This window comes from Numida meleagris, chromosome 2 (assembly GCF_002078875.1).
Source record: "Numida meleagris isolate 19003 breed g44 Domestic line chromosome 2, NumMel1.0, whole genome shotgun sequence".
NCBI lineage: Eukaryota > Metazoa > Chordata > Aves > Galliformes > Numididae > Numida > Numida meleagris.
In genome coordinates this window covers 108,988,867-109,009,535 of record NC_034410.1, presented here as the reverse complement: position 1 = coordinate 109,009,535, position 20,669 = coordinate 108,988,867, and the positions used below count along the sequence as shown (strand labels likewise).

The window sequence follows — 20,669 nt, the reverse complement described above, 5'->3', positions numbered from 1 at the left end:
CTTCTTTCCAGGTAAGAGACAGCCTTTCACTAGATGAGTCTGTTTGGGTGTCTGTTTCAGTATCTATTAATCATACTTGGGTTGCTTTCCTATATCATCCTGATCAAGTCTCTGTAGACTATCTTAGATTTTTGCACAATTCTGTTCTTCCTGTGTGTTAGAAATGGGAAGATGTATTTATGATTTTGTTGAAGTATATGGCCATTCCATCCTATGCTTTTGAAAATTATTTTCTATTCAACACGTGTAAATCAAACGACAAAATTATGAAGCTGAAAACAGTTAAATCATAACAAGGCTTATAATCTTCATACACCAGCTTGCAGGTCAAAGAAGGCAGACTTTCTCACACCTCTGTTCTTTTTCTTTCAACAATTTCAACAGTTATCACGGTAATACTGTACCTAAGGGCAGCAAATATACACACATCAGGACACTAAGTTTTCTATCAAATTGCACTTTTTCTTGAAGTGGCTTTTTTTTTTTTTTTTGAATGTTTTGTATTTTCCTTGTTTTCCTTTACAGAATCTTAAAAATCTGTATTCCTAACTCACAGGGAGCTCCCAATGTAAAAAAACCCACGTGTCTGGTCTCAGAAAAATGCCAGAAATTTGTTTTCTCTAGCTTAGATAGTATGTGCTAAATTTCCATTTGGATTTTGAACTACAGGCAGGCAGAATTCTGCAGTGTCTCTCATTATGCTGCTATCTAGCTTTTTGAGAATTCTTTATATTCTTATTTCTTTGTTGCACTTTTCTATACATTATCAGAGCTGTCCGTTATCTTTCTAACATTCCGTCATTCCAAATAACTCTGGTTTTCCAGATACAAATCTACCTTAGGATAGCACATACGTGTACTTTCAGGAGAATTTCTGCACAATCCGTGAATAATACCTATTCTCTGTGGTGGTATCATTTAAGTTCAAGTTGCAGACTTGTTCAGCTGTTCCATATGTCTTATTTGACAAAAGCCACATTAGCATTGGTTAATAGTGACCTTCTACAGTTTCTCAGGTTGTCTCTAGAGTTTGATGTGGAAATGCACAGAAGGATAAGTAAAGCATTCACCTAACACAACAAAGATCTTATATTTGTTGTTGTATTTCTTGCTGCAAAGCTTGCTAGGTAAAAATATTTTGTAGTTATCTACAGACACTTTTTTTTTCCCCTCAGTTTCCACTTTAGAATATTTGTTGAACTTGGTTGTGTAATCAGCATTTTCTAAGACATTTTTTGGAAAAGATAAATTTTTATCAAAGCAATTGTCTGTGCCTTTAGCAAGATGCTCCCCTAAGACCTAACTTCGAAGAGTTACATTGTACTTGTGTCACTTAAATCACTTCCAAATATTTTCATACTGGGTGGCATCGGCATTTCCTGGACATTCAAACATATCCTCATAATCTGGAACACCTGTGTAATAAAATGTAGTGTCTAGCAGTGCAAAAGCATCTTTTCTAGATGTATTTATTACTGTGCTGGCCCCTATGACATTAACAATTACCACCAATTTGCATGACATAGGATTTGCACATTTATCTCAAAAGACTGTTTTTATCAATCTATCTTCACTGCCTGAAGTTTCAGATTTATTCACCCTGTAATTTCTATTGCCTTCTTCGTTCCATAACATTGAGTTACGTAGCTTTAACACTGTCCTTTGCAGTTTCCTTTTTGGAGATACATCACGCTGAAGGAGTCTCTGCAACTCAATAAAGGTACTGGTAATTTAGGATTCCGTCTCTTGTTCATTTACATTTACTTCTTGCATTTGTATTTGATAAGTTGTTAGTCCACAGCTCCAAAAGCACATATTTTTATATTACAATAATCTATACCAGCAAAAATCTCATACTCTGAATCACTGTTGACTTCCTGATACAATTTTTTTTTCTACCAGCTGCACCATCTTATTAATCTCACAATAATTTTCATAAAGGAATAGAAAGGATCTTATGTTCATTTTTAATGACATTATCTTAACATTAATTTTTTCTTTTTTTGTGATTGCATGTGTGCATTTTTATACATATGTTGGATGTATTTTTCATTTACTTTCACTTACTCTTTGGGTTGTTTGATAAACTTTGTCAGCCTCAGCTTTTAGAGATGAGCATGATTTGTACCCCTCTGTGGTCTTGAGTCAACACAACTTTTACCTAAGATCCTATTACCTAATTTAACCAAATTAACTCATCTTTTATAATCATATACATCAGGCACTACACAGCATTTGGCTAAAACTACAAAAAGATCCATGAATATCATTACTTTTGGGAAGGGAGAGACTGGATCACTTTTTAGATAGCAAGTAAATTTTTTACTAACTTATCTAATCACTATCAAAACACATGGAAACCTTTGTCTATTATGGTCACTAATGTGACTATTCTGATTTTGCTTTCTTTTTGTTCACTGCTACTCCAACATCACATTTTTTTCCACTAGAGTGCAAAGTATGTCTATTTTCTCTTTATTACATATCTTTTTTAGTAGTTACACAATATTTTTATTACATAATAATTACATAATAACCTTTACTCATTATTACATCTCTTTCCTATCACTGCTTTGTTTCTACTACTTTTCTTTCTTTGCATTAATTTTCAGCTTAGATTACCTGAGTTTGCAGAAGCTGACTGATTTCTGACAACATGAATGGCACTGAACACACAAGAGAAATCTAAAGCAGTGCAATGCTTAGGCTCAGTTCCCCTTTCTACCTGCCAGATTCCAAAAGTAGAGCTCTCCAAATTCCATACACAAAAGTGGCACAGTCTCTGTGCAACCATCCATTACAATACGGGCTTTTAATACCGGCTCATCAAAACGGGATGTAGTTGGGCTGCTTAAAAGGAAATAACTTGATTAATATACCTCATATAATAAAATTGGAGTTTTGCAGACATGCAGCATGATCAAAAAACTCACAGCTAACAACAATCTTGGAACAAGTGGTACCTGCCACTGTAACCAGCCAAACACCACCACTATGCTAAACAAAACTTGGAAAACTTTGATTGAATAGCAAGCAAGCTCAGCATGTTGGAATAATAAGGAAGTGTGAAATTTCCTCTCTCATTTGGAGTGTCTTTGCAGAAATATCAGCTGGTATCTACATCAGACTGCGCTATGTATAGCTTTGTTGATTTATGGAGGTCTTCAGATAGCACACACCCAGTGTTTTGCTTTACATGAGTAACAGTTACACATCAGCTGCCTAGCATACCTGAAACAACTTCACGGAATGAGAGAGAAAATTACTTTTTCAAGTTTAGGCCATTAAAAGTAATACTTGTTTAATTATCAAACTGTGGCAATTTAACGGAGTTAATTTCTCATTATGAAAGCTATACTCCAGACTTCCAAATGATAACTTGCAACACAAAGCAAGAATAATAACAAAGAGGGAATGCGTTATTTCATTCTGATCCCCATAGCCAATATTTTTTTTAATTTTTTCAAAATATACTTCCTTTGAGCTTTTCTATAATGTTCACTTTTAAAAAACTGTTACTTTTGATATTCAAAAGTGGAAATCAAATGGAAATACAAAGACAAATGGAGACATTAAATTAACAATTAAGTGTTATTTTTCAAATAGTCCAAGTTGTTATAACATTTCAACTGCTTACTTTACGGCAGTGCCTACAGGTTTCATCTGGGACATTTCTTTGCCAACTTACATCCAGTAAATCCAGTAAAGATCCAATTAGTGCTTCTTTTTTAATGATATAGAATAGAATTAGATGATTCACCTCAAGTCATATTGGAAAATCTGTGGCAGAGATCCAAATGAAACTTGGTCTGACGAAGATAAAGATACAGGCAAGTAGTAATCACCCAAGGAACCTCAGTAACATAAATGTGCAGTAGCTGTTCTCCATCATATTGAGTTATCTCACCCACACAGCTTGCTTTCCTCATTCCCTCTCAACATGCACAAATTTTTCTCAGATGTGAATGGGAGAAGGTGAGCAAAGCAGGAGAAAAGAATCAATACCATTTCTGAATAAATTAGTACACGGTCCTGATAAATGAAATTTGCTGATGGCACAGAGTTCAGGTAGGAATTCAAGTATATTTTCTTAAGAGATTTCCTAAAAATGCTGAATGCCAAACTGGCTGTAGTACTGCATTCTGCAAGATGCCAACTGGTCACAGAGAAGTGTTCAGCATTCCTATTTCTGCTCAGCATTTCTGCAAATCTGCAGGTTTTTGAAGTCACAACAAGCTTCAAGGATAGAAGTCACAGATCTGCAGATAACAAAGTAACTTCTGAAAACCATTAGCAAGCTTTAGCAATAAATACTGTGTGTATGATGAAGGGTTTACTTTCCCAGAAGTGCTTATGGGACTTGAGATTGCACAAAAGGGCTGCAAAATGTGTTTCCCTCAGTTCTACTATCAAGCTTTTCCCAAAGGACCTCTGGGCTCCTGCAGTAGCCAAACTTCCCTGGAACAGGAAACTCTATTTACACTGATGTCTTAAAGGCTGGTGCTCATCCATAAAAGGGAAAAATAATAATACTTTTAGGAACTGCATTTTTCTTAACCCTTAACAGACCACAGTCCGAAATGCACACTCTGTAGCTGAATTTTCACAACACTAAGAAAAACTATTTTCAAATAAGGAAAAAAAAAATAATTCCCCAGAAGTGCTTGCAGCATTCTAACAACATGCAATACATTGACAGAAATGTGGGATAGAAAAATACAAATTAACTTTTCGGTTTTTGCCCTCATATGAAAGAAAGGCCATCTATAAACAAACTGATTAAACCTAAAGAACAAAACTTTAATATCTTTTACTGGCATCTTTTATAATTCAGGTACAAAACTTTTTTAGGTTTTGAATAGTGAGTGGGAAAGCTTCTTTCTTACCTATCCACTCACAGGAGAGAATCAAAAACCTCTTTGGAGAAGAGGCCTTGCAAGAGATTCCACCAGGAACTGAGTATAACCCTCATAGTGGCAATGCAACTCCTGAGTATAAAGATCCTGTAAAATCTGTATCACGTGATAAAGAACAGTAGGTACTAGAAACATCAATTAAAAGTAGCTCTTCTTTAAGATCACAAAAAATATCCTTCTGAAAAGCAGACTGAATTGCTTGAGCGCAACTGAAAATAAGCCAGACCGTTCAATGCTGCAGGCATCTGAGCTTCAGCATAAAAATCTTCAGCTGTGAACTTTGTATTCAGATTGAGCTTTTGTTTTGAGAAGGTACTGATGTTTTCAGTAGAAGTTCCTTAATCACTGTTACTCTCCTTCCAAAATCAAATAAAGTAAAAGAAGGTACTTCAGTTTTGGATGCTTATTTATATTTTTTCTGAAATTTTCCTTCTAAATATTAATAAAAATGAGACCTCAATTGCATTGTTAAACTGAAGAAACTGTAATCTGATTACAAAGTGAAACTGCATCCTTTAATCTAGCTGCAAACTAGCTTTGCCTTAGGTCCACTGTTAACAATTTTTGATTTAAAACGGAAAGGTGAAACATGCCATCACCTTACTTAATAAGGTATTAAGAGTACCTGTAAGGCCTTCTCCATATCACACTTTAATGCAAGATCTCTAATTCTTTAAGGTCTATGACTCCTCAGATGTACTTCTTCAGGTTCTGGACAGTTCTTGGCCTCTGACTAGGAGATGGCTGAAGACATCACAGTTACATTCTAGGAGAGTAAAGAAAGCAGAATATCACAGGGGTTCTCCATAACTTTCTTTCACTATTCACAAGGACTCGACAATGTAATGTTTCTCATCTGTCATCCAGGAAATGAGTAAGGTCCCTAAAAATAACTGGGAGTATCCCAAGGTGAATAAATGTAGATCTATGAAAAAAAAAATTCCATATACTGTTACAGGTTTCTTTATCTTGGCATTTATCCATCTGTGTCTTGTTCTTGTGATGAATTTTCTTATCTTTCTCAGCCGCACCATCACCTCAATTCTACAAGCTCTTCAAAGAGGATGGAGAAATTTTTCATTACTTCCTATTACCACATGCTTGTTTAAAGCTGAAATTTAAGAAGAGAGTTAAATTTTAAGAGAGATAAAGGTGCAGTGATTTCTCAAGATGAACAAAGGTGGAACGTGGTAACACCTGTAGGAAGAAGATGTCTGTCTGACATGATACGGATTTCTCTTTCTGGATAATTTCCCACAGAAATATAATAAAATATTTAAGATGCTCTGTTTCACGTGTAAAGTAAGTCAAAAAATAAAGAAACAAACAAAATGATATAACTAGAAACCTCAGCACTGAACTCTTTTCCCCATCCCATCTCTTCTCCAAGTTCTAAAGATATCTGAAATATGAGAGATATGAGTACACCCAGTGTAACTACATTATCTAGAGTCAGCTCTGTATTAATCTGGACTAAATATCTATTCAAATTTCCTACTAAAACACAGATTTGCAATCTGACGTAAAGGAACTTTGCTACCTCTGACTGAGGTATTAATCTTTGCACAACGTACATTGTAATCTCAAATAAATTCTTTTTCCATCTAAAGATAGTGGACAAATTCACATATAATGTGACACTGCTGACTTCAAATCCTCACTGGAGATAAATTGGGTTAAGGATTTTAAAGTAGTTTCAAGTATTCCATCCTCCTGCAGAATTGTTTTATGGGAATCTTTTTAGAAAGTCAGTCATTTCCTCTTCCTTTTATTCCCTCATTCTTTCTTATCTTAACTTGTAGTGATGTGTTTATAATAATAACTTGCTGATACACTGTTTAAGCAGCAGGAACCATCTAAAATGACTTCATCAGACACAAGAAGATGGTCTTTTGCTCTTGACCTTGACCTGGTTATGGGAGGTAACACCAAAGCAGGCCTCACTAATGAACCTTCCATAAAGTTGCCATAAACTGCCTGTAATAACAGAATCTCTCCTAAGAACTGAAAAAAAGCTTTTTTGTTTTATTGTTATCCTAAGAACAATCTACATCAAAACTTAAAAAGAATTTCTAGAATTTTCTATTACAATATTTCAACTCCTAACTGACTGAAAATAGTAGGGTCATGAGTCCAGCCATTTCCCTTTCCTGACTATCCATCAGAGGTCAGTAATACTCAGTTCTGTAAGGGTTTTCACAATCACACAAATTCAGTAGAAACTATTATTCCTCTCTTGGAAGAACATTCTATTTGAAAGGAGGAATAGAAGCATAATAGAGGTTTTTCCATTAGAATCAGAAATTATGGTCCTAATGAGCAACGATTTCAACACATCTATGCAAGTCTTTGTGAAAATTACAGCATAATACTGCATGTGGTTGTACAAAGGACACCATGAGGTTGGGATATAAATTCTGATCACTTTCTAAAGTGTGCTATGGAAAAAAAAAAAAGTAGTAATTCACAAATATTGTAACAGCAGCTGGGAATCACGCTGAACATGGAGTTGTAGGAGCAAAAGAAATCTTCCTCTCAGCATGTGAAAAGATGTCAGTTTATCTGAACGAGGGACAACTTTATGCAGCATACACAGCAGGGGTGCACATTCTGCCTTTTTCAAAAGACAGAAGTTCCAGAACCAAACATGTACTCCTCTTGTGCAGCCCACTGCCATATGGAGGCATGAAAACAGGCTATACAAGTTTGCAGTCCATGCTTCTACCTCTCAGCTACTTCTGCCTCTTGTGTCACCAGGTTTCCTCTTTCTTCACAGCAGGAATTGATTCTCTCCCTTCCTCCCCAGCTGCCCAAGAAGTCAGAGCCTACACAAGACTGAAAGGAAAGGCTGGGAAGTGCTAGAAAAGCTAAAGACCCAGTATCTCAGCAGAATGTGGCTAGTAGAGTCCAGCACCCTTAGGCCTCCACAGCCCTCAGAAATCCTGTCAGGCATTTGATACTCAGTCTTTGAAATCTCAGCCAATTCCTTATCTTTCCCACCTGAAACTCTGCTTTTCCCAATCCAGAGGTTCAAAGTATTCACAGATGCCTCCTAACCCTTTTCTCTCCTTCCATGTTTTGTCCAGTGCTGCAAATACCAAGTTTGCATACACTGTTCAAAGGCATCAGATCAACTCTAGCATATCACATGGAGCAGGCATTTACATGGACTTGATTCCTCCTTATTTCTAGCTAAATATATAAAGAATAATATAATATAAAAAAATGCTAAAAGGCATTGATATTTAAAAAATATTGTATGTAGACATGATACAGGAATAAAGGGGTCATAACACAAGACTGCATTACAACCCAAAATGTAACTGAAGCTTGTGTTGACAGACAGAAGTCAGTTTAAAACAGCCTAAGCCAGGTATCAGTGCAGCCTGATAACACATACTTCAACATCAGCTGCTAAGCCAAACTAAGCCCCTAAGAAAGCAGTGACTAAATCCTGTGTTACCAATTCCCAAACTGGTGACATGAAAATAAGCTTAAATACACTTGAATGAACAAACATGACTCCTTCAGAAAGATTGGAAGGCATATGTAGGCAGAATAAAAGGAAGGAAGGAGTCCCAAATACAACTCATATTATAACGTACTCTACAGAAGGAACAAAGGAAAACTTGTCCCCTTTAATTAAATTAATTCACGTATTCATAATCTGATCAATGCAGATTAATTATTCAGGTGCTACATGACACTTCCTTTTCATGGTTCACAAATATTTCTCTATAGACCCTGTAAATATGTTTCTGCCATATATTCTAATGGAGAAATTAGTCTAATATGCACTTATTCTTCCTTATTCTCATGTCATATGTATGATCAAGCAATAAGAAAATAAAAATCTGCAGAAGATTGGGTATCTACACATTGTATGCACAACACTAGGTTTATGTAAACACATCACTGCTGAGTTGACAGAAATCCACAAGGGAAGGATTTCATAGATCAGTGGAAAAGCTCTCTTTAAGATTTAATTTAAGAAAAGAAGCATTATAAGATTTCAGACTGAAAAAAAATCAAAACAAAATGAAGCCAAATCAATGTCATAAAGCCTTCATCTTACTTGCCTCGTGAGAAATGCACGTGGCTTCCCACAAGATATGCACTGTCTTTCATTTAGACAGTGAAGTTAGAAAGCAATACCCAGAGTTTCTCACTCATCCAAGCAGAATTATCAAAGAGTTATCACCAATCTTGCACACATGAGCTGTACAGACACTTCTGCATGGAACTGGCCAACACACATACTTATGAGGTCCAAACCATGATGGAAAACCTAGAGATCCATGAACATATTAAATATCCACCCACTGCCCAGATTATCATCGCAGACAGATAGAACAGCAGTTATTAAGCTAATTATTATCATTTACATGAGTAAAGTACAAGGACAATCAGAGAGAAACAAAAAATAAGAGCTCTGATCTTCATGAACTACTCACTTCAAAGTGACATTAATATTGCAGTCTGAGGATCGTTAAAATTACAAATTTTTTATGATTATAAGTGGTGAACGAATCATCCAAATGGTGTGTTTTATCTGCTGAGCCAGAAGCAGCCATGGATGTGACTTTATGCCATGTTTTTTCAGGAAATTTTCAGATTTTATTTTAGACACCACAGAAAATGAAGAGGAACATCTGCTGAAAATATTTTCTTATATCCAAAATACAGGTGGGTATAAACATTTTTTGCATTCTGTAATAAATCTACAAAAAAAAAAAAAAAATCACATCCAAACTGGCATTTCAGAATAGGGAACTAAGTAGTCTGATGGAGAAATAACAATGCAGAGACTACACTTCCACCAGTAATAATGCGTGAAACAACTTCCTGATAAACTTTTTGTGAGGAAAAAAATTCCTTTTAATAGTAAAATTACCTTAAAACAAGCTGAATGATCTCATCTTCTTGGCATGCACATGATTCTAAAAGTACAGTGAGATTTGTGCATACAGGGAGGTTACACGTACAGATCCAACTGCAGGAATGAGTTCTATGTAAACCAATAATATATGTGAAGACAACGGTTATGTGAAGACAACGGTTATTAAATCAGGTTCTTCGTGTCTATCTCAGGGCAATTGCAAAATGTACTCATCTAAGAAACTACTTTTCTGTACTTTACTCATTCTGAGCCATTCATCTGATAGAATTGCAGAAAATTAAAAGTAAAATGCCTTTTAAAAATCTATAAATTTTCACTGATACTCTTTACTGATAACAGTAGAGAAATTAGTAAAAATATGTCCATAAAGGCGATGAGCAAGGAATGTATGGTGGGTGACTGAACTTACTGATAAAAAACCTCAGGATCTCCACGATCTGTTTAGAAGAAGCAGGACCTCAGTTTTCTAGGTCTGACTTTAACATCTTGTGCAGTGGTTCTTCTACACATCTAGATAGCTGATTTCATCATCTGTATCCTATATTTTTATATACAAGCATCAGCATTGGGAGGGTTAGTCATACACATGGGTCACTGAAGTAGCACAGCACACTTCCTTTCTGCAGATGAATATAGGCAGTAATCAGATTATAAGCATACAGAAAATACTCGGTGTTCATTAACATTTACAGAAATCAGGACTGCCTTACTCCTCTGTACCAATGAGCGCACAACATACCTCTAGAGCAAGACCCAAAACAGAATTAATATCATGTAGAACAGATTATATCAGGCTTTTTCTCAGGTTATTTTTTTAAAAGAAGCTGTGTGAGATAAAAAGCTATTTTCTAGTAGTTCTACCACCTTTCTCATCTATGAAATAGTTCACATTAAAAACGATTGCCAATCACTTCGCAAATCTTTACTATCGTTAAAATCAAGTGGAGAACAGAAGGTCTGATTTCAAATATGCTGTTCGCTTGTGCACACATTAAAATGGCATTTATTGCAAAGAGGTGCTAGATCATTAAGGAATTAATAAGAATACACATTCTTTAATGATAAAAAAAAAACCTTAATCATTACAAAATTTATATCCTTTCTACTGTATGGCTGTGCTGGTTTTATAGAACCTGAAATAGAAGCTCATTCCCTTTCCCTTCATGACTCATGATCTTGTCAATCATGACAGAAGAGACTAAAAATATAATTCATTACTGCACGCAGCGCCTGTAAATCCCAGGAAAGAAGTGGCTTTAGACATTTATACAGCAAGTCTGGCGACCAAGTGCTGGTGAGTGTGTCAGTGAGCAGTTGGAAGGCGGACACTCTGTGCTGCTGCTCTGAGGACAGGAAGCATTGAGAGTTTCTGCAGCGATGCTTGGCCTGAGATAACACCATTGTGCGAGCCGGCCAGCGGCCTCTCCCAGCGCTGGGAGCCCCGGGCCTGGCGTCTGGCGGCCTGGATGAGGGCCAGGACGGGCCCTGGGCGCTGCGGGGAGGACGGCTGGCCCTCCGGCCACACCTCGCCTCACGGAGGAAATCTGGCCACAGCTCCAGACTTTATGACTTCTTCTTTACGAGTCCCCTCTTTTTTTTTTTTTTTTTTTTTTCCACTTCGCTCTGGTGGCATTCACATTGGGCTCTCAGGGAACTATTTAAAGTTGCAAGGAATAAAGAGCTGATGACAGGATTAGTCAAAAAGTCATACTTCACTACTCCAAAAAGCACGTTACATTCCTCTCATTTTTTAAACAGTGGCCATTTACTGTCATCGTCATGCAAAATAAAAGATTCATTTCAGGAGGCAAGTTTCCCAATCTTTTTATTGCTTACCCCCTTTAATTCTCTTGAGTTTATTTAAGATATATGTTCTGTTTAAATGAGACATTGTTCTTAACACACAAAGGAGTTCAAGGATGTGGCATCAGTGCATTCCCACTCACCATGTGCTCTGATGGTCTTAGATTCTCCAAAAAAAAATCATGCTAGTTTCAGTGCAAGTATTGTGCCAAGGATAATTTTAAATTATGGGTTTTCATAATGCTAAGACAGAGATTTAAAGGTGAATAAAAGCTGACCCTTTACAAAATCTGTGTGAAGAAAAACAGCAAGAACAACAACAAAAACCCCACACGAATATAATATAGGGCTGCAAAGATCTGCTGCCTTTGCTCCTGAGAAGCAACAGCTTACAGTCTAGGCGGTTTCCCCAGAAGCAGTGCTCATATGCCTTCCATACATACATTTACACACAAGCATAAGTGCTCATCATGCTAGATTTAAGGTTCTCCTGAAGCAGCCTGCGGAAATGTCAGTAAATGGAGCAACAAGACATACAATAAATAAGAGACAATGACAACATTTTCCTTTTCAAAAGTGTGAGATGTTTATTAAAATCTATGGAAATTGGTGTAAGACTAGGAATGATTTTTACATTAATACTAAATAAATCAATACCTGTTTTCACATTAAACAACCTCAGTATGGAGTACTTCACCTTACCATAGCAAGGGTTTCAACAGGTGAGCTACCTTCCTGCATACATTTTATACAAATATTTTACAGAAGCCTATTATTAAGTTATACCAATTTAATTTATTATGTATTATGTATTTAACAAGTAAAATCATTACAGCAGCAAACCTTCCATTCCTAAACTGCATATGCAAAGGTGGGCTTACATTTAAGACGCTATATTTAACCTGATTCTACAATGGATGAGGTAGAATAAGATCTGTTCTGTGAGAGGTATAATTCAGACACTGTACAGGAGTACTGGACCAAAAATTCAAGCAGTTACGACTGAGTTAAATAACAGCTTGCTTTGAGAGAAAGATCTCAAAAATAAGTAATGGCACTGCCTTTAAATTTCATGTTTAAAATGCTTTTAAACTTGCTTTTTGAATTCTGAATCTCTATGATTTGCATTTTCAAGCCGTACTGTAATCAAGAAGAGTACTTTAGTATGACAACTTTCATATCTTTTAAGTGACTCTAAATATAGGAGGAAAAGCTTCAAAGAAAAACAAAATAACTTATTTAAAGCTTTGTTTGATTAAAGCAGTTTTTATATATTCCAGAAGAATGTAATAGCAATTATCTTACATTTCTAGCCAAACCAATTCACATAGGTATCAAAAACGACTCAAAATAGGTAAAACCTAAAATGTTTAATATAAATTATGTTCATATTGTATCAATATAAAATACTTAAAAGAGTGATGTATGTTAAAAGTGTGATGAGTAAATCTAGACATTAACTTGATGCATCTGACAGTCTCATTTTTGGGGATTGCTCATTTAATACAAAAAACAAAAAGCCAACAAACCATAGCTTGCTTTTGAACAATTAGGAGCAAGAAACTCATATTCAGATTTCTCAGTTTCTCTAAAAGTTGAAGTAGGTATGACATGCCTAAGGGTTAACCTCTTCCTTGTCACACATGTATTATTATGCAATGACAACACAGAAAACCCGTTAGCAGCTTAGACATGACCTTGGAGTGACCCTGTTGTATGCACTTCTGTGATGTCTCCTTTGGACTGATCCACCTCGTTGTCCAAAGATCCAGTAAATATTTGCATGCACCCAGTAAGGAAGTGGCACTTTCTGTGTAGAGCTGGTAACAAGACACAACATCTCAGCTCTGTGTCAACACCGAAAAACAAACAGTGGCTGCTAGTGGAGAACGTCAACTTTCATGTAACTGCCAGCACTCAGCCACTCATGACCATGACCTACACGCCTTATCGCATTTCAATCTGCATTGTGAAGGCAGAGTCTACCTTGGTGGCTGCCCACAGTGCAGCCCGTGCAGGCTCTCTGGCCCTAAAACAAGCTCATTGATTTTCCTCAGTGTGTTTCTTCCTGATCCATTCTAAACTCTGTGATGGAAGATTACAGGTATCTATGTAATTGTTGGGCTCAAAAGCATGTGCCTGCAACCCAGGGGCAATCATGAGCATCACACACATGCTATTAGTGGTAGGAATTAGGCTATGAGTGAAGAATTAAGCTGCAAGGAGCACTATAAGCTTCAGCACTGAACAGGTTAAAATGCAGTCCAATTTCATGGAAGTGATTAATACAGCATTTCACCACATGTGTCTACAGTGAGAAATCTAGTTAAACACTGGCAAAGTTTTTTTTCTAACTGAACTCAAGATCCTAGTCTGTCTTGGAGGTCTACAATCTATTCTTTCCCACCGAGTGAAGAACAAGCAAATTACTCATTCTGAACAAATGCAGAATACCTTGTGTCTCAGTAAATATATATGTTAGCCAAATAGTTAAAAATGCTTTGCTGAAGGGAACTTGTTTTAAACAAGAACTTAAACTGTGGGCTTTGTAGAGTTAAGAATCTATCTAACTAATCTGAGCCCGAAATAATTGAACTAGGATCTTGCAAAATCCTTAACAAAGACTCGGTGCATTACTCTTATGAATTGCTAGTTTTTCTGCAGCTTCCTGCACAAGGCATTTTGGGCTGCAGTTTCAAAGTGATCTACTCCTCTACAATTTTTCAGCAATAAACCACTTTGCTAAATACCTTACCATCAAGGTCTTTATATTATTAGCCTCGATTTGCAACTGAATTATGAGAGAATGGTCAGAAAGTACTGTCCTTTTCCTTTCCCACTCTGTTTTAGTTACATAAAATGAAGATTTTCATAGATTGACAAAAAACACAACATAGTCTCAGCTGTGCTAAGACATTCCAGGTTTGTAAAACTTCAGTAAAATCCCCTAATAGTTTTTGGCGGATTTTGGATCCCTACTTGAGAAACTCCAAAAAAAAATTTTATGATAACACATTGCAGAACCCTAATGATGATGCAGACTATATATTTGCACAGACTTTAAAAGAATGTGAGAGCCAGATTCTGTTTTATTATCTTCGATATACCTTTTTTTTTTTAAATCAGAAGGTGCCAAAACATGCAAAAAGAAAAAAAAAAATCCTCAGCAAAATAGTTTTTCAACAGATAAAGACTTAAATGATGAAAGAAGAAAGGTTCTTTAATGAAAAGGATCCAAACAAGAGTTTGGAGTCAAACAAGAGAATGGGTGTAAAAATAAGTGTTTGTAATGAACTTAGGAAGAACTGGAACAGTAAGTAATTGGAATTCTTTCATCTCTGCCCTTTCACTCATAAAAGTTTCAGTTAGGGCATTACGGAGTTCAGATGTGACAGCCTAAGTGATAATTTTAGAGCAAAGTGGTGGCAAGGAATTTTGCGATCAATGTCTTGTAGTGGTTAGTAGCTTCAAGACTGTCAGTAAGTAAAACACTACAGAGCAAAAATCAATATTCAGATCTGCAAGTAACAAAGATCGCGTGGCACTTTACCAGGAACAAAATTCCCTGCAGAGCACATGACAGAACAGGAGTAGAGCAAAGTTAAGGAGTCAAAGCTTCAATGTTTTCTGATTACAAACAAGCCACAGTTTATCAAATGAATTTTTTAAAATATTTCTCAAGTTCTTTGTAGCTGGACATCAGTGCCATACCTCTGTTTTCTTTGCCTTGTTCTTGTGGTTTCATAGAACCATAGAATAGTTCGGGTTGGAAGGAACACTAAAGTCCAACCACTTCCAATCCCCTGCCATAGGCAGGGCTGCTACCCATCAGATCAGGTTGCCCAGGACCCCATTTGACCTGGCCTTGAACACCTCCAGGAATGGGGCATCCACAGCTTTTCTGGGCAGCCTGCTCCACCCTCTCAAAATTCTTTAGAATTTTCTCCAAACACCTCATCTAAATCTCCCTTCTTCTAGTTTAAAACTGTCCTGCCTCCCTCTGTCAATATAAGACGTGTAAAAGAGTTGGTCTCCATCTGTTTCACAGGCTCCCTGCCTCTGCTCATGAGCCCTTCTCTCTGCTCACCCATCCCCAAAGTCTCTCCCGCTCCCTCATTAATCCCCACATGCTTCTGCAGTGATCTCTGCCCCACATAATTCTCTAGTACCATTGCCTCTTCCACATCTGCCCACTAGTAGATTCAGCAATACCAGCAGAAAGCCCAAATTACTAAGCTTTCCTGTGGACTGTTATGATGGGAGCAAGGAGATCAGGAAAATGGAAAAATAATTGACATTGCATATCAACACTGAGTTATTTCCAGGCTCTGAAAAGTAGTATGTTATTGCAACTGTAGACTTTTCTGCTCCTTCTCAGACAAAACAGAATTCCTACTGTGTTCCCTTTCTACTCCTAAGTAATTTCATACATTACTTCTTTCCTCCCTCATCTTTGCCCGTTCCCCAACATTATTGTCTCCCTCATCAGATCCCTTCTCTTTTTTTCCAACAGTCTGCATTTTAAGTTGTCTTCCTTTCCACAGGGTAACAGAAGGAGGAAGGGAAAAACACAGGAACTGCCTCCATTCGAATTCCATAGCTAGCTACAGAAAAGGCCTACCTTAACCTCTACTGCTGCGTTCCATAGCATGCTTGGTAGTGGCAGAGACTCTCAGTATACATTAACTTGACATTTCTTGAAAATTAAAAGCATATAAAATTCCTTGGTTTTTTCCTCAAGAAAAGTATAGGGGGTACTACTCTAGAGCTACAGTAATTCCCTGTCTCCCTCCATGCACCTGATATTTCAGGTCTGTTGTAAATAATTAAACGCAAAACACTACAGCCTGGCTAAATAATGCATTTTTCCAAATCTCATCTTCGGATGATTCATGATATTCTGGTTCAATCAGAAAACAAAACTAAAGACGCTATGAGCCAGAAACTCATAGAGGAAATTTTCCATTCAAACTACTTCAGTTTGACAACATTAAAACCTTAAAACGGGAGCTATTGGTGTCTGGGCTGGGGCCTGAAGAGGTGCAAAAGTTGATTAATTCCAGTGTGATCACTGTGCTGTGATCGCTCTGGTATGATACACCAGGAAATTCCAGAAGGAAAATAAAATTTCGGGTTCCTTGACCATTCAAAGATGAGATCTGTGGGGTTATTTTCACTTTTCTTACTGCTGACCATATTGAAAGTGCACCTGTTTCTGAAAATCCTTCTTCAAAACTCAACCTCTTACTCCTCAGAAATAAAAAAAATTAAAAAAAAAATAAAAAAAAACAACAGCAATCTTACAGCTGCACTAGATCAGAGACACTTAGAAAGAAGCAAAGCCTTTAGGTGACTGAATAGAGGCAACAGCCACACTGGTGTCCCATTACACTGTCTTTCCCAGGCCTTTTTGACCTGACATAAGAGAATGTGATGTCATGAAGGAGAATGAATGGAAAAAAAAAATAATAATAATAATAAAATGTTTGTACCATGATATCAGAAAGCAAAAAACTTACAGTTCTGCACAGCACTTGGTCATTTTTGGGTTCTTGTGACAGGTACCTGAAACAGAAAATCCTGGAATGGAAAAGCATAACAAAGTAAGTAAAACAGTGGGAATAAACTCACTTTAAATGAAGCTGAACACCAAGAATGTAAGTCTGAATAATGGCTTAAGGAAGAGAAAAAACATATTAAAGTGATTTGCATACTTAAAGGTAAAAATAATCACTTGGAGGACAGATATTTTCTACTTTTCAACATTATCCCTATGAACAATGTCAACCCTCTATACATACCATGACTTTGCTCAGTGTAAATTGAAATAAACTATATCGATTTTATAACAGATCATAAAATTTCCATGCACTATATATTTTTGTGTTCTTTCTAGATATGAAACCATGATGCATGCACTTGCTTCCTACTGAAAAAGAAGCAGTTTTCAGGTACCTTATCTGTACTATGAAATCGGGTGAGGGGGAGGCTGACTCACATGCTTGTTGATAGACATTGCAGACTTACAATGTTAGGAAATAAAGTAATGCAGGATTAACCAAAGGCACTATTCCAAGCTTTCTCTTGGTTTAAACAGCACCTATAACGACAGCTTACTCTTCCTGCACACAAAATGTACGAGATTCTAGGGCAACTACTTTATTTTTTTGCAGCATTAACATTTAGAATTATATGCATTAATATAATACCAGATATAAATTACATATTGTTCTTAAACCAGTTTTCAGTTGCACTGGGAATAAGGCAAAAAAAAAAAAAAAATAGTACCTTGCAGTTTCATGTGAACAAACTCATTTAGCAAAATGCCTGAACAGGTCACAGCTTACTGCAGTTGATGTTTAGAAATTCTATTTTCAGATACGAATGCAACATGGAGACCATGCTTACCATATTCAATGTTTTTATTATGGCTCATGTTTTGTTTCACATTTTTCATAAATTTATAGAAAGGAAGCTTTTTTCTTAGGGTGTTATTTACAGTTCAAAATGGGGCTCTGTGCAGCACGGACCCATCATTTAAATGTTTTGTAATATAGCTAATAGTAAGTACTTGATTGAGAGTTAAGAGGTATCTATTTGAATAAATAGGGCCATCTCAGAACTTCCAAAATTTTAAAATGCACATACAAAGCAAATTTTCTCTCCTGCTTACATCTTGGTACTTCCCAAATACAGTACATTGTAGCATTAAACCTTAAAGATAAACAGTTACTTCACAGCAATTAGTACTATTACTTTCATTTAATTTTCTTTAACAGCAGAAGTAGTGAAGACAGGCCACCAGGAAGGTGTTTGTCCGTGGAGATCTGATGATACCAAGCTTAGAGAACAACAGCTATTAAATTCCACTTGCTTATACTACTGCGTCCCCTGTTGCACCCTTCTTTACAAAGAAAGGTGCAAGGCTGATGTATTTGGTCCAAGCCATTAATATATACCTGTCTGGAGAAGTGAAGCAGGAAGAGAATGGCTACTGTAATGAGACATTAAACGTTTTCCTGCTTAATAAGTTAATTAGAAATTAAAAGTTTTTGTTTGTTTTTGTTTGTTTTCCCCTGAAAGATCCAACTATTACCTCTGTTATCTTGCCCTAATACTCCTCTAGAGCACAATACTAAGAGAATAGGACAGAATAAAACCAGCTGCAGTCACTGCTGGATTCACTTTGTCATCAGTCAGGCAAGTAAGAACTATATCTACTTCTGCGCTGCTGGTCAGGGAGCTGTAGGGACAGTTTCATGAAGTTTAGAGAGTTCTTGTGCCTCTTCAATACTCATGTTAGAATAGTACGAAGTGTTACAATATGGAACTTTCAACAACAGAAGAAATGAGTGAATTGGATTTGTTTTGTGTTTGAGGTAGAAGTACAGAAATTGAACAAAAGTTCTGTGATTCTTAGGCTTCCTGAAATTTGGAATCCTATTTATACTCTCACCATTTTTCTCTTGCCTCTTTATCATACAACTAACCATGAGCACAAGTAGCAATCATCCTTTTTTTTCTATCTTTAAGACAAGGCATTGTAAATGTTTTATTCTTGAAAGTATTTTTCTTACAGAAAATAAGTATTGCACTGACTTCATAGGACTGTCAGATGTTATCTTAACTTTCTATTTTTGCATTTATTCTATTTAGTTAACTCCTAGTTAAGAGGCACAGAACTCTAATTTCTTAATGTCAGCTTAGATACCAGTTTACACATAGGTTCAAGCATACCTTCTTTCTCTCAGTTTACACTGAACAAGGTCAAGAAGTAGGCACACGCTCCCGTAGGAGGCACATATTGTCAGGTATTCCTTACAGGAGATTCTGTTCTGTCCAGGCAAGGGTACTCATAGTAGCATTAGTCCTGCTTGTTTGTGTAATCCTTCAACAGTAGTAACCTGTGCTAATTTTTCTACAGCTATACACAGAAATTTTGGCATGCGTCTAATGTAAGCAGGCCTGGTCTTGTATGCCTAGCATAGGCAAGTCTCCAGCAACTCACTGAACCAGCAACTCGCCTGGTTAGAAGAAATGCATGATTTCATTACATTCTTACTTCAGTACACACAGGAAGAACAAAAAATCCTCCCTCAAAGCGCAGCTCTTATATTCTCAGTGTTTTCATCCAGCTGGACAGATTTCTTGATGCTTCACTCAACTCTATCAGCTACTCCTCTAAAAATTCTAAGAAAAATTTGAGAATGTGGGCCTGAAATCACAAGGCAGTAAGAAGCTACCTTCAGTCTTACAGCTAGAACTGCGATGTGCATGCTGAAAGCTCCTCTCCCTAGCCTTTATAAACTGCCATCAAACACAAGCGTGGGGAGATGACAACAGATCAGCAGCCACCCCCAAACCTTCATGCTGCTCACACCAAAGTGAGCATGCTGACATTTTCATGTGGTTGACTAACTTTTCTTTATGGCTACCATAAATTCAACTTGTTATAATTACTGTCAATAAAATTAATGAAATTACAGGCTGCTCAACAAAAGGAATATCAATCTGTAGCATTTTATTAGGTCAGTAAGACCTTAATTTATCACCGGTACACTTTGTGTAAGGCAGGGATTTGGCTCACGATTTGTAAGTGTTGTAATTTCTTAAAGCTACATTCCAGGATCTTAGAAGCATCTAATATATTGATTCTGCTTGCATGATCAAGAAAAAGCTTCTCAAATTAAGCAGAACTTCTAAAAGGCTTTCTACAGACTTACTACACTTTCAGTACTGTGCCAAATCAAAAAGAATAGTACCTTAAAAAACAAAATGCAGCAAATTTTCAATAACTGCCAGTTTGGGAAGGTATCTTAACCACAACTCTTTTTAAGAAGGGCTTGCAAAGTTTTGCACTTTGGAACAGCATGAAAAGGTCTACACCACATTAAGTTTCTTTTTCTATTAGAAAACAATAAGGAAAATGCTGCATTCTTTTCATTCGTGATATGATATTTTCTTTTTTCATAATTGACCTGAAGTCACGCAAAATCCTTTACATTATTTTCAAAATATGTGAACAACTCACATTCAAAAAAATGGAGCGG

General features: G+C 36.6%; 1 long non-coding RNA gene across 3 annotated transcripts; it reads right to left on the bottom strand.

The window, feature by feature from the left end:
* LOC110393636 lies at nt 268-19,866 on the bottom strand. Of its 3 annotated transcripts, none has more exons than XR_002435074.1 (4): nt 19,357-19,866; nt 17,139-17,199; nt 5,542-5,682; nt 268-404 (listed from the first exon to the last, which is right to left on the bottom strand). It is a non-coding gene; the product is annotated as an uncharacterized LOC110393636 (long non-coding RNA). The 3 variants fall into 3 exon arrangements; XR_002435073.1 differs by lacking the exon at nt 268-404 and adding an exon at nt 476-4,259; XR_002435072.1 differs by lacking the exon at nt 268-404 and having other exon boundaries at nt 476-5,682.